The sequence below is a fragment of the Pleurodeles waltl genome, chromosome 6 (genome assembly GCF_031143425.1).
Source record: "Pleurodeles waltl isolate 20211129_DDA chromosome 6, aPleWal1.hap1.20221129, whole genome shotgun sequence".
Lineage (NCBI taxonomy): Eukaryota > Metazoa > Chordata > Amphibia > Caudata > Salamandridae > Pleurodeles > Pleurodeles waltl.
In genome coordinates this window covers 1,247,747,448-1,247,761,877 of record NC_090445.1, presented here as the reverse complement: position 1 = coordinate 1,247,761,877, position 14,430 = coordinate 1,247,747,448, and the positions used below count along the sequence as shown (strand labels likewise).

Genomic DNA, 14,430 nt, shown 5'->3' with positions numbered 1-14,430 from the left:
GCAGTTCATCATAATATGCAGTAGATATATAAAAACAGTTTATTTGTTCAAGTTAATCTGTTTTAACAGTCTTTGTTGCCAAATAGTTAACAAATGGTCAAACAAATGGATTTGATTTTCAGTTTAATAGTTCTATTCATTTTTTTAAATAGTGTGTAACAAATGCTCCTTAAATTTATAAATAAATCTCTTTTGGATTACACTGCAGGTGAAGAGTATTATATCAAATGCATGAGTCTTGGAACATAATTTGATTTAAAGTGTTAAAGAGTGTTAAAGATAAGTACCATTTGCAATGACTAAAAGAATGACCTGATTCTCAAAGCATATTTTACTTTTAGAGGAATCCCCTGATTACTAATGGATATCTAGAATAGTCACAGATTTTCAGGAGTCCTCTAATTAGCAAACTTACCTTATGCAGATTTTGCACTAGGTGTAAAATCTGCATGAGTAAATCATATACAATTGTTCATATGCAGCACTAACTTTTTTTTACTCCACAAAGAAACATTTTCCCCTATTAATTAACTCCTTTACCTATGCTCTCCATTAAATATTGAGGGGTTTTCCTCTGTTTGAAAGGATGTACATGCTTTTATTTTCCTATAATGGGAAACTATTTTACCTAATCATATGTTTATGACAGTGAGAAACCTTTCCACGGTACAGTGTTGTGCTTCATTTGGCCTGTAAACAAGCATCTACTAATCCTAGACAACAGAACCACTTGGACTAAATTGCCATTGATCTGAACGGCTTGGCAGTAGAATAAATGTGACTTAGCTAATATATGACTGTATACTCCCAAATGACCAGTGCATAAACATCCGAATATGACATGTAGTCATGGGCCTAGTAGGCTTAAAAACTAAGCTGATGTGTTGTTCCTTTTCAGTATCTACACAACAAATTAACCTGTTTTTCAAGAGTGGGGTGCAGGGTAATGAAAGGAAAAAGGAACTGCCCATGTTTGCTTCCTCCCTACCTAAATGTCAAGAATACCAAAGGCAAACATGACCGGTCTCAAAGAATGATGAATGGGCCCCCTGTGATTTCGGAGTGCTTATAGGCTGGGTATTTGGTGGACCTAGGATCTAGAAAGCATAAAAATCCCTAATGCTAAGCCCAAGCTATTTCTATTTACTAATGGTGAGCCAGGGAGCGGATTAAAAACTATAGTGATGCATGGGTCTGCCTATTATCTCTGCATCTGAAAGAGCTGCATCTGAAAGAGTCAACATGTTTCTGCCTTTTTAACAGCCGTAGAAAAGGTCCCTGGCTTTCTTCAGGACCCAGATCCTCACTTTCCTCATTTCCTACGATAGTGATATTCATGCATCCATCAATAAATATCCATTTTATACCTATAAAGATAATATTCACTGACTGCAATATTTTGTTGGCCCTGTAAGATGTGTAAATCATAAGACACAAATAATAAATATGATGAGACCACGCACAACATTAGAGACACAAAAGGAGAGAAATAATAATAAAATCAGATGAAAAAAGAAAGGTAGTTATTTTCATTCCCTGCTGTTGTGGACTATTTGTGTAATTGCTTGTCACACATGTGTAGACACATACTGCAAACCCGTGAATGTGAAAAATGTGTGATGTATTTATGCGTATGTGATGAAGATTGTCTTACCGTAACTTAAACTAGTGAGGGCCTCAAGGAGGAGTTCAAGAAGAAACCCTTGTAGTTACACTCTATAAATCACAGAACATATATTGGATATTGTATTAGGTATAATTAATGCCTGCTTTCGATCAATCAAGGGTGCCCCGTACACTAGCTTCATCAAAGGTGTTTCTGTCGATTTTAGAAGTGCATCAAGGTGGACCCTCAGGATGTTACTAGTTTGCCTGGAGGAGACCATTTAAAAGGCATCTTACAGCTCACCAAACTGGGAGGGCCTGCAACGCAAGCCATGTACTGACGTCATTACAGAGCGGGCGAATAGGAAATGTAGTAGGAGCACCCTACTCGTATATGATTTGTTCATATGTGAGTCAAGCAAAATTATTCCTGATACTGGACCCGAGTGGTCCATTCAAATTATGAAATTGGTTTAAAGCTCATTGTCTGAATTTACATTTTGCCATAGGAGTGGCTTGATTAACATAACACCTTAGCAAGATGCTTCTCTGCTAGTTTTTCTTAAAATTGTGAAACAAGCTCTCACAAAAAGGAACAATTTTTGAAAAAGGCTAGGAGTCTACTAAATGTAAGTGCTGGGAGAGGCACTCTGCTTATATAGTCATATATTTTACAGTAAAGTATATAGACTTTATTGTTTTTTTCAACTGGATCTCAATAAAGTATTGTCATTTTCCAAAACAGTGATGACTTAAGAAATTTGTACTGCTTTCTATCAAACTCCATAAGCTCTATATGGCTAATGAAGTTCATCTAAGTGTCCACTGTAGCCAAACTATTTATTGTTTAGGCCATCAAAGCGATGGCCTAAACAATGACATACCTTGCCCAGTGGGGATGCCCAGAGGAATGCTTCAAGACACCTGAAATAGATTACTTATTGAAGTTCATTAGTCCGATAGAACTTATGGAGTTTGGTAGAGAGCAGAAAGCATTTCTTCAGGTATCACTGTTTTTGAAAATGAAAATACTTTATTTGGACTGGTAAAAAACATCAAAGTATACCTAAAATAGTTTACCTTAACTTATCTCACTATATAAGCAGGGTGCCCGCCATTTTGGAGACTCCTCGTCTTTTCCAAAAATTATTCCTTTTTCTGAGAACTTGTTTTACAATTGTAAGAAAAACAGCCTGAAAAGCACCTTGATATAGTTATTTGTTAATAAAGTGCCTATGGCAAAATAAAACTCTGACAATGAGCTTTGGACCAATTTCATAATATGAGTGGACCACTTGCTCCTGATATCAGAAATATTCTTGCTTGACTCATGTATGAGCAAACGTTATAAGAATGATGCTATCCTACTACATTTACCATCTGCCCTGCTCCATATTGACATCAGTATGTGCCTTGCGTAATATTCACATGATGCAAGCACTCCCAGTTTGGTAGCATGCCTTTTAAGTGGTCTCCCTCCAGGCAAACTACTAACATCTAGAGGGTACAACTTGATGCCTAGGCAAAACTGAGGGAAACACCTTTGATGAAGTAAGTGTACAGGGCACCCCCTGGGAGGGGGGGCATGAGAGTTCCTTTGCTGACGAATTAAAAGCAGGCGTTTATTATACCTAATACACTATCTGATATATTTGTGTGTGTACAAGGGATTGCCTTCGAACTCCTCCATAAAGCCCTCACTATTTTAAGTTAAGATAAAACAATCTACAACACAAATGAATGAATACCACATGAATATTTCACTTTCATGGATTTGAAGTGTGTATCTATCGCATATGTGACAACCAACTGCACAAATAGTTCACAACAGCACAGAATGAAAAAACTGGCTTCTGTGTTTTTGTCTGATTTTATTATTATTTCTCCCCTTTTGTGTCTCTAATGTTATGTATTGTCTTGTTACATTTATGATGTGTGTCTTATGTTTTACACATCCTACAGGACCAACAAAATATAACAGACTCAGAGAATATTATCCAGCAGGACTGTACTTATAGGTATAGTGTGGATGCTTGAATACCACTATAGCAGGAAATTAGGAAAGTGAGGATCTTGGTCCTGAAAAAAGCCAGTGACCCTTTCTAAGGCAATCAAAAAGGCTGAAACATGTCAACCAATTCAGACACAGGGATAAAATCCAGTCTCATGCATCGCTATAGGTTTTAATCATCTCTCTGGCCCACCCTCAATAAGTAGAAATACTTCAGGGTTACTGCTTAGAGATTTTTATGCTTTCTAGATCCTAGTTCTCATAAATGCCTCTCCCATAAGCACTACCCACAATCACAGGTGGCCCATTCACCATTCTTCGAGACCGGTCACGTTTACCTTTGGTGTTCTTGATGTTTCTTTATAATAGCTATGTTTAGCGCATGATAAAAAAAGATAACTAGGCCCCCTTGGAAATAGCTTTCAAATGTTTAAAGATTTTCTGTCCCAATTTGTGGATAGTTATATCAACATACATAAGCGCACAGCAGCATTCAATACATGTGATGAAATCCAAAATGGGCCACTTATGTGTTATTATGCCTTTAGAGAATTTGGGTTATTTTAAACTGGAGGAACACTTGAGAAAGCCTATCCATTTTCAAATGGGAAATTATTATATGGAAATAGTTCTTGTACTACTTTGTGGTATAACTGCGTTCATATATTTATGATACCACATATGTATTATCTCATATATTTGGCTAGAAGATGCAAAGAGTGGGGTCTTGATATATTTTTCTGTCCTGCTCAGATTTTTGTGTACACATTATTGTAAATGGATGTTTTCTGTCGCACTAAAATTTTTTCTATTCAGTGCAAAAATCCCTGGTACTGCAATGGAGTGAATCTTTCCCAAACTATGTGTAAACATAGTGATGGGATAGTAGAAGAGTGAATCTGTGTGACGATTCAAACATTAAAAGATATTGTTTTAGTATAAGGTACTATATGGTGCATTCTCCTGTTTGTTTGAGGTAGTTAATTCTATCTCCAGGAAGAGTATTGGATATGAATTGCAGTCTTTCAGTGATTGCAGTCTTAGGTTCATATGTGAGTTGAGGACAATGTAGCTAATTGCTCAGATTTCAGATTTACAGCAGAGGCTTTCCTTTGGAACACCATTTAAAAGTATATTTGATTGTTATTTTGAATTAACTCTTAAGAGTCAATGTGAGTTGTTCTAATGTACACTTTGAATAGAAGCAGACAAGGAATGTAATTTTAAGCATGGAGCTACAAAAGGGTGGTGGCTGAGTTGGTTATGAAAATGTAGACACAATGGAAAAGAGGAAACAAGAACTCGAGGAAACAGAATGAGCAATCTCCACCTGGTTGCATCTGAAATCCAGAACACAAAGGCGGTCATTCTGACCGCGGCGGGCGGCGGTAGCCGCCCGCCATGCGGTCACTGCCATTTGGCCGCTCCGCGGTCAAAAGACTGCGGAGGCCATTCTGGCTTTCCCGCTGGGCCGGCGGGCGCCCGCCAAAGGAGCACCCGCCGGCCCAGCGGGAAAGGCCCTGCAACATAGAAGCCGGCTCCGAATGGAGCCGGCGGTGTTGCAGGGGTGCGACGGGTGCAGTTGCACCCGTCGCGATTTTCACTGTCTGCTATGCAGACAGTGAAAATCATGCTGGGGCCCTGTTAGGGGGCCCCTGCAGTGCCCATGCCAGTGGCATGGGCAGTGCAGGGGCCCCCAGGGGCCCCACGACACCCGTTCCCGCCATCCTGTTCCTGGCGGTCAAAACCGCCAGAAACAGGCTGGCGGAAAGGGGGTCGGAATCCAAGCAGCGCCGCCATGGAGGATTCTCCCAGCCGGGGGAAATCTGGCGGGAAACCGCCGGACCCGGCCGGGCGACCGCGGCTTTACAGCCTCGGTCGGAATGCCAAATGAAGCACCGCCAGCCTGTTGGCGGTGCTTCCGACGACATCCACCCTGGCGGTCATAGACTGCCAGGGTTGGAATGAGGGCCAAAGTGTCCTGAGTTGTCACCACACCTATCTCTCAGACAAGCCCAGTGTAGGAGATATTATTCTAATACAAGTTTAATTTTGGGCAGGACAGTTACATTGGACAGCACATTCTGAATAAATTAATTCTGAACTTAAGCTATAGATGGGGTAAGCCACTTCATAGACCAAAGGAAAGTAGAAAGAATATATTTTGACATCTGAGTCACTTACGAGGCTTCTTAGAGATGTCTGATGAAAGGTTGAGAGTAAAACAAAAAGCAAAAAATTGTAGGCTTCATAACTACACTGTGATTTTAGTGACATTAAGCTTTTGCGAGTCATATCCTGGCTGTGTTGGGCCTTCAAATACCACCCAACATCTCATCCTTCATTTATGATACAGGATCACACTGAGGGCACTTTTAGGGTGATAAATCTGACATCTGCATGCTGGCATTTATGTATTTGACTGCACATTTAAAAGGGATAACTGAACATAGCTGCAATATTCGAATTGCCAGACCTGCCAAGTGACTCATTTTCTTGTGAAACATTTTCAGCAAGTCCTAGTATTTTATCCAGGATTGCACTGTTTTTTGTGACTTGTTATATTGTATTTAACATTCTAAGAATGGGCTAAAAAATCCTAGCATGCAAAGTTTTTTTCCGCTAAAATGCCAGTACTGGCTGGAGGTGTCAAACATGTCATAGGTTAATTTCCAGATGTGCATGAGAATTTAACAAAATAAGAGTTGTTAATTAAATCCATTTTTTTTCAAACTTTGTTTAACCTTCTCTAAAATCTCTTACGTATTTTGGCTCCTTTGCTTGCAATATTTCTTTAATGTCACATATGGGATTTAGTGTAGGAAAAGAGTAAAATAGGAAATTGCTTTTGGGAAATTCTCTCAATATGTCTCTCTATGATGGGATCTCACTTAAAAAGTTTGTCTGTCTTGCTGTGTTTTTTCTTGCTTATAGGTAGTGAGAGACATTGATAAGCTCCACTACAAATCAGCTTTGCCTATATACTTCAAAGTGTGTGCTGTCAAGCCCCATTAAATGCTTTAAATTGCTTGTAGTTTTTAACATTATATTGAATAAATATGAAAATGTGTGTTCATCATTTTAGGGTGCCCTGATGAAATTATATACAAGAGAGGGTGCAGCCTTAGGAAGTTTTAAGACCACTTGAGTAGTTAGTTACATCTGCTTTTGTGAATTAGACACATAGGTTCTTAGCACCAGGGCAACTTCTTGCATCCCAGTGTTCTAGTGTTCCTGCTTTTCCTTGTAGTGTTAAATTTGCAGGTTTAACATTCTATGGGTTGAAATAGAGAATATTGGAACATTTGCTATCTTTTGGTTTAATGCAAAAGAATAATGTAAATGGTTTAAGATATGAAGGCATACAGAGATCCCAGAAATAAGGTGGAAAGACATAAAAGTTGAAGAGACAATGCTAGTCAAAACAAGCAAAAAACCTACAACAATAGATTTATATGTATTAGTGGTCCTAATGAGAAGGAAAAAAGAAGTTTCCAAGAAATGCTTGTCTAAACAAAATATTGTTGCTTTGACCTATGGGTCTGCTATCTATTTTAAAATACTTATTAACTTAATGGTATGATATAGTGGAAAAGGGAAATTTGAAGCAGAGATTTATTATTGTACTGATATATATATATATATATATATATATATATATATATATATATATATATATATATACATATATATATAAATATATATACGTATATATATAAAATGCTTGAATCTAACATGACGAAGCTCCAATATGATCAAATTACAGGAAATGCTTTTGAAAGTGATCGTTGAAGCTGAGCATACTAGAGCCAGTGCATAAGAGCCATGACTAAGAGTCTGATTTAGAGTTTGGCAGATGGGTTACTCCATCACTTACGTAACGGATATCTCTTACGCCGCATTATGATTCCATTTTCTCCTATGTAACTTGTAATTTGACATACAGGATATCTGTCACGTTTGTGACAGAGTAACCCGATTGCCAAACTTTAAACCAGGCCCTAAGGGTTATTTTTAGGTAAACCACATAGGCTTAAAGCAACATATTTACTACTTTAATCTCGCAAATATGGGGACACAAATAGTGTCAATAGTAATCAATATGACCTTTTACTCAGGTTGAGTCCACAGTACTTGTACTCAGCAAAGGCTGTCACAGAGTTTGTGCATGGGAAATATCCAAATTTATTTTGTCTCAGCCTTCTTGTTTATTCAGAAGATGTGCTTATATATTGTTAATTTAATATTTGTACATAATATTGGTTGATAGTTTTCTGTAAAGCCTAGTAATTTACTACAATGGATTAACTTCTTTCACAGTACAGAAATCTATTAATTCTGAGCTTATTACAAGGAGTCTCTTGGCAGTAGATTGGTTTGTTTTCAACAATTTGCTTATTGGTCCTCTCAACCAGGACTGATCTACAGTATACAAATGTAACAACATCGTTACTTACCAGTAGAGGGTAGTCATACAGCTTGAAGAGCTTTCTGGATTCACATGCTGTGAATTATTCCGCTATCTAGTGGTTGGGTCTGTAATTGTCTTTTCTTCCTACCTGATATTTTCTTCTGTGAGTGTCGTGGAGCACCATTTGGTGGTATGTCTACCCCCTTTGTGGTGTCAGTCGGCGCCCTGGGTGTTCCTGTGCTTAGTCACCATAGTCAGATTATTTTTTCTTCTCTCTTTTATTTTATTTTTTGCAAATGTCCTAATTTTCCTCTTCTTTCTCTTTCCCACCTGGTTGCATCATGTACAATTTCTGGGGAGATTGGTGGCTTGTATGTGAATACAGAAAACCATCAAGCTGCAAAATCACTCCTACTGGTAAGTAACCATTTCGATTTTCAGCATTAATTATTTTCTGGATTCACATGCTGTGCATTGACTAATTAGTGGTATCCTTCTCCATGGGTTGGGTGGGATTAAATGCGGCAGTGTTAGCAAGCAGTTGTTGTAGTACCCTATGTCCCACCTGTGCCTCATTCTTTATCTGAATGTTCACACAATAATGTTTTGTAAAGGTATGTGGTGACGCCCATGTCACTGCTGTGCAGATTTTGTCTATCAGTACGTTTGCTAGGAATGCTAGACTTGTATCCTTTTTCCTTACTGAGTGTACTCTTGGGTGTGTGGGCAGCATCACTCCCACCATAGAATAGCAAGATTGTATTTTTTCCACAATCCTTCTTGAGATTCTTCATTGGTTCCTTGAGAGCCCTTAGTTGCCTTGGCAAATTTTTGTTTCTTGCAGATAGTATACAGTAAAGTCCTTTGTACATCTTACATGTGTAGAATTCCTTCTGTCTGTGTCATTAGCTCTTTGAAGAAAGGAAGTAGTTGAATACATTGGTTGACATGAAAGCAGGTCATCACCTTGGGTAGAAACTGGGGGTTAGTTCTGAGGAATACCTTGTCTTTATATATCTGCAGGTATGGCTCTTGTTAGTGCCTGTAACTCAGTGACTGTGAAATTATATGATTGAAACAAGGAACGCTGTCTTGAGTGTGAGTGACTGAAGATTCATCTTGTGCATAGGTTCACATGGCTTTGTCATTAATTGTGTTAGCACAATGTTTAAGTTCCACGAAGGAGCTGGGGTGGTCTAGGTGGTGCAATCCTTTTTTTTCCCTCCAGGAATCTCTTCACCAGTGTTGCTGTGAGGAAACTGTTCCCTGTAGTCTCCCTGGTATAAGCTACTATTGCCGGCAGGTATAATTTTAAGGATGGGTATGTTAATCTAGTGTCTAGTAGGTAAGTGAGTTTACTTAATACAATTTACTATTTGGAACATGTCTCTATCCTTGTGTTATTTGTGTACCAGTAAATGTATTTGTTCTATTTTGCAGAAAACTTTTTCAGGTGGTAGCTTTCTTTGCTTTTTTAAGGGTTTCCATTGTTCTGTGGGCAGGTTGCTAGGGTGGAACACTCTCCTCTCCAGCATTGATAGCAGATCATTATCTGCCTTGAATGCAATCATTTGTCCCCATGACATTTCTATTAGGCCAGAGTACCAGGTCTGTCTGCCCTATTGTGGGGCTACGAGGAAAAGTTGTATCCCTGGTTGTCTGGCTTTCTCTAGTACCTTTGACATCAAGTGAATTGGTGGGAAGGCATAGCAAATCTCCCTGACCAGTTTACTGAAAGTGCATTCCCTTCTGATTTATGTGAAGTGCTCGCATTTTCCATTAATTTCTGGTCTATTTCTAATCTCCCCCAGACCTTGAATATTTTCTCCAGAGTATCTTGTTTTAGTTCCCATTCATGGAAGCTCTTTTCTTGTCTGCCTAATCTGTCAACCTCCGTGTTTTGTTTTGCTAGTAGGTGGACTGTTTTCAGGGGAATCTTCCTTGCTATTGCTAATTTCCATATTTCTTGTGCGAGTCGGCTAAGGATGAACAGTTTCATGCCTCCCTGCTTATTGAGATAAAACATGGTTGTAGTGTTGTCTGTTTGAACCAGTACAATTTGACCTGTTATGTGTGAATGAAAAGCCTGAAAGGCGAGGTAATTGATGAATTTCAGCTCATCTATGCTGCTCCTCTGTTCCTGTATTTTGAGCATGTGTATGCTCTCCAACCTTAATTAGAATGCATCCGTTGTGATGGTGACCGCTGGAGTTGGTGTTTGGAAAGGTCTCCCTATGGTCACATTTTTTTTTTTTTTTTCACCATTGTATCTGACTTTGTACCTTTGCTCTGACAACCACTAGATCCTCCCAACCCCTGTGGCTTGAGACCATTTGTTGCCGATACATTCCTGCATGGGACGCATGTGCAATCTGACATGTATTATGAGTGTTATGCATGATGCCATCATGCCCACCATTTTAATGACTGTTCTGTCAAGAGACCAACCCTTCTGGTAAGAGGTGAGTCTTCTCTGTTATTGTTTTGTTCTCTTCAGGACAAGGTATGCATGTGCTGTCCTTGAGTCTAGAGTTGCTCCCAGAAACACCTTTTCCTCTTCCCGTTTTGGTGATGACTGTTTGTGGTTTATTGTGAAACCCAGGCATTGCAGGGTGGTGATCACTGTTTGAGTATCCTTGCAGCATTTTACCTTTGAATGTGCCTTTATGTGCCTTTACTAGCCAATTGTCCAAAGATGGATAGACATGGATTCCCTGTCTTCTTAAATGTGCTGCTACCACTGCGAGGCACTTTGTGAAGTCCCTTGGGGCTTACTTTAAGTCAAATGGTAGCACTCTGAAATGGAAATGCATGTTGTCCATTACAAATCGGAGGTCTTTTTTGTGCTTGTGGTTCACGGGTATGTGTAGATAGGTATCCTTTGGATCTCTGGTTACCATATAATCTCCTTTCCTTAGAAGTGGTATTACTCCTTGAAGAGTCATCACCTTGAAGCATTGTGTAGGAATTAATTGGTTTATGAATCTGAGGTCTAGGATTAGTCTCAGGGTTTGACCTTGTTTTGGAACAAGGAAATAAGGTGAATAATTCCCCTAGTTTGGTTCATTTGGTGGTCTCATTTCTATGGCCGGCTTTTGAAAGAGTTCTTTGACCTCTTTCCTAATTTGTATGACCACTTGGCCTCAAGACCTTTTTGGCTTTGGGGGGAGGGGGATTGTGTTTTTTTTTTTAGTAGTTCTATGCAGTATCCGTGACATATTATGTTCAGAGCCCAGCTGTGTGAGGCTATTTTTTCCCACTCCTGTGTGTAATTCCCTATTGTGCCTCCCACTGGTGTTACGAGGTGGCCTCTATTATTGTGTAAGTCACTTGCCTGCTAATCACCCCCCCACCAAGGAGTCTGAGTTTAGGCTCTTCCCCTTCATCGTCCACGAAAGAACTGTCTTGCATGGTGTTGCCACACCTGGTATGTGGTCTGTCCTGTGACTTGTTGGGAGCTGCCCTGCTGCTGCTCTTGTTGTTGGCCTGATGTCATTGGGCTTCTCCCGGTTGGCTTCTGGGATATGGTTCCTCCTCTTCTAAAGGAACCCCTGAGTTGTCTTTTTGTCCTTCTTCAACTGTTGAAAAGACTTGCTCACTTCCTGTCTGAATAGTGCATCTTCTGTGAACGGCATATATCAATTATTAAGGCTTGCACCTCTGATTTAAAACCAGACATTCTGAGCCAGGCATGCCTTCTTAGCATTGCTCCGGTGCACATCTGACTGCTGCCAGTGTCTGCTGCCTCTAAGGCTGACTTTAGGCAGGTTTTAGCTATGTTCTTCCCCTCTTGCATTGTTTTTTTCTGGCAATTGCAACAAATAATGAGACCACAGGATCATTCCCCTGTATGTACTTAGGATCTTGAGTAGAGGGTTTCTAATTTTGCCCTTGTAGTGGCTGGTTCCCCGAATGCCTCCTTCCCTTGATCCAATATGCTGGGGATCATGGGTAAATATGGGTTCCCCTTTTGGGAGGGCATTAAAGTCTCCAGGAGAAAACATGAATCTCCCTTCTCTTTTAACTGGACCCCATAAGTGTCAGCAGCCCTCTTGATGAGGCTGTTGTAGATAGGTCATCCAGTGGAAATGGCTGCTAGGGGTAGTTGTCTACTCTCTCTTCAGGGGACTTTGTTTTAAAGTCATGCCATCCGTCTTCATTGAACCCTGTAGCTTCTTCAACCTTCTCGTGTTTGTAGAACTCTTCCTGTTTCTTTTCATGAGTTTCTGGAGTTTCTGGGGCCTCTAAAGCAGACTGGTCGTCTTCGATCTCATTCGATGCCAAAGTCTTGGTAGGAATGCAGTATTCCTTCAAGGAGTCATTAAACTCCTTCTTCCTTTGTAGGAGTGTGGCCATTTTGGCCTTGAGCCTTCAATATTTTGCATTTGACCTTGAGCACTGTATGTTTGGCTTTGAGCATCGTCAAAGGTCTCTTTTTCTATGACAGTTCTTCGATCTCTGAGGCCTTTTCTTTCTCACACCCTCTCGAATGGATAATATAATTGTAGAAGATTTCGACAATGTTTTGCCTCCACTGGTATCCCTTGGTCGGCATCTGTGTGGCTCCTTCTGTCTTAGCTGATCTTCGGTCAATGAGTGTTATAACGTCAAGGTTTCCTTGTAGGACTTATTGGCCGAGGGCTTTAAGATTAAGGCTTTTTGGCTGTTTCATTACCTTTGTCTTCTTCTTTACGGCATTCTTCTCAGCCGTCTTCACTGCTTGTTTTTTCTCTGTGCCGCCTGCATACATCTTGATGTCCTATCCCACTCCATGGGCTCCATTGGCTTCTTCAATGTTTTCCTTGTTTTCTCTTGAAAGGCCGAGGTCCAACGAGACCTGTACCTTCTGTGTGCTGGCCATAGTGGTGTAATGCTCCAGCCTCTGTCGTGGATGCACCTTCAGTGTCTTGGCTACAAACGCAGTGCAGGCCTTGCAGCCCTCATCTCAGTAGTCTTTCGGGAGGCAAAGATTGCAGACTTCATGGGGGTCTCTCTAGGCAAACATGTGTGACAATTTGGGCAGAATTTAAAGGGGTTGTTTTCCATGACCCCTACCTGCCTTCATTCTTCAAACGAGTGGCTAGTATCGGCAAGATCCCCAATCCCGAAATAAAAGCAAATAGACCCCTTCTCTCTGGTTGTCGTCCCTCTTGCAGTCTTCAGCCAACCAGTAGATTTTCTTCTAAAAGCGTCAGTTTTTCAAAATACTTTTGGAGATCCTCCTTTGCTTCTAGGCCCAACGACGGCAAAGAAGAATCTGAAGATGGTGACTATGCACAGGAACATCCAGGGCACCGTCTGAAGTCATAAAGTGGGTGGAAACACCACCAAATGGTGGTCGATGATGCCCACAAGAAAAAAAAACTAAAGAAGATAGATGGTGGAATAATGCACAGTATGTGAATCCAGAAAAGGATAGTCTAGAGACAAATCAAGCTGTTTTGCTTGTCTGTTTGTGCTACATCAGACTCCAGTAGAAGAGGCCCTATTACTAGCATATTATTAGGCACATTTTCTTTTTTATTTAATAATTCTTAAACACTTGAGCGATAGAACAGACTTGGATGTTTATATGCAGTCACGGCCACTTTAACGAATGCATGGGAGTTCACTTTTAAAAGTTTTTCAAACAGTTCATGCACTCTAATAAGGCAGAAAAGAGTATTGTAGTTGGTAATTTCTGATGTTGTGGGAGATCACTATTTATAAGTTAAAACAGCAGGCACTGTAATATTTGTGACTGTAAAGGAAAATAACCCATATTTGAAGGAAGGAAATTTTGAGTACGAAAAATGAGCTGATTTTGACTTGACCTATTTTCTTTTTAAATATTTTATAATAGCTGCAGCCACAATTCCCTTTGAGATGTCAGACTGTGAGGCAATAATATTTTTAGAATTGTGCCATTTAATAAGAATGTAACACTAAACACCAAACAAAGGCCTCTGTAACTAACACATTTTGTAAAAATCATTTTTAATTGTTGTAATATTGGCAGAATTTTGTATTAGCAAATTAGCTTTCTTATTGTTCCTGCGTCAATTAAATACAAGACATATATGGGATTCACCATGGCATTCTGATGGTAATGGTTAGATGTTATGAATGAAAATCAGGCAACAAAGGCATTTAGAATAGACAAGGGATATGTCTAGGTTCACAAGAGAAAATAATTTGAGCAATAAGGAAGGAAGTGGGATAAATCATCCAGGATTCAACACTGAAACGAAAATGGATAATCCAGGAGAAAACGAGGAGCGGGCTGCAGAGGGAGCAGGAGGAGGAAAGACCCAGGAAAAAAGGCAGACGAGATGTAAGGGATAAAGGGGACTAAGGTAGACCTGTAGAAGCAATGAATAGACACACAGACAGACAGAAGAGGAAACAAAATGTATAAATTAAA

General features: G+C 39.8%; 1 protein-coding gene across 1 annotated transcript in view; it reads right to left on the bottom strand.

Annotated features, from left to right (window-relative positions):
- COL13A1 (collagen type XIII alpha 1 chain) overlaps nt 1-14,430 on the bottom strand; it is a 650,895-nt gene that overhangs the window by 68,737 nt on the left and 567,728 nt on the right. The window lies entirely within an intron of this gene.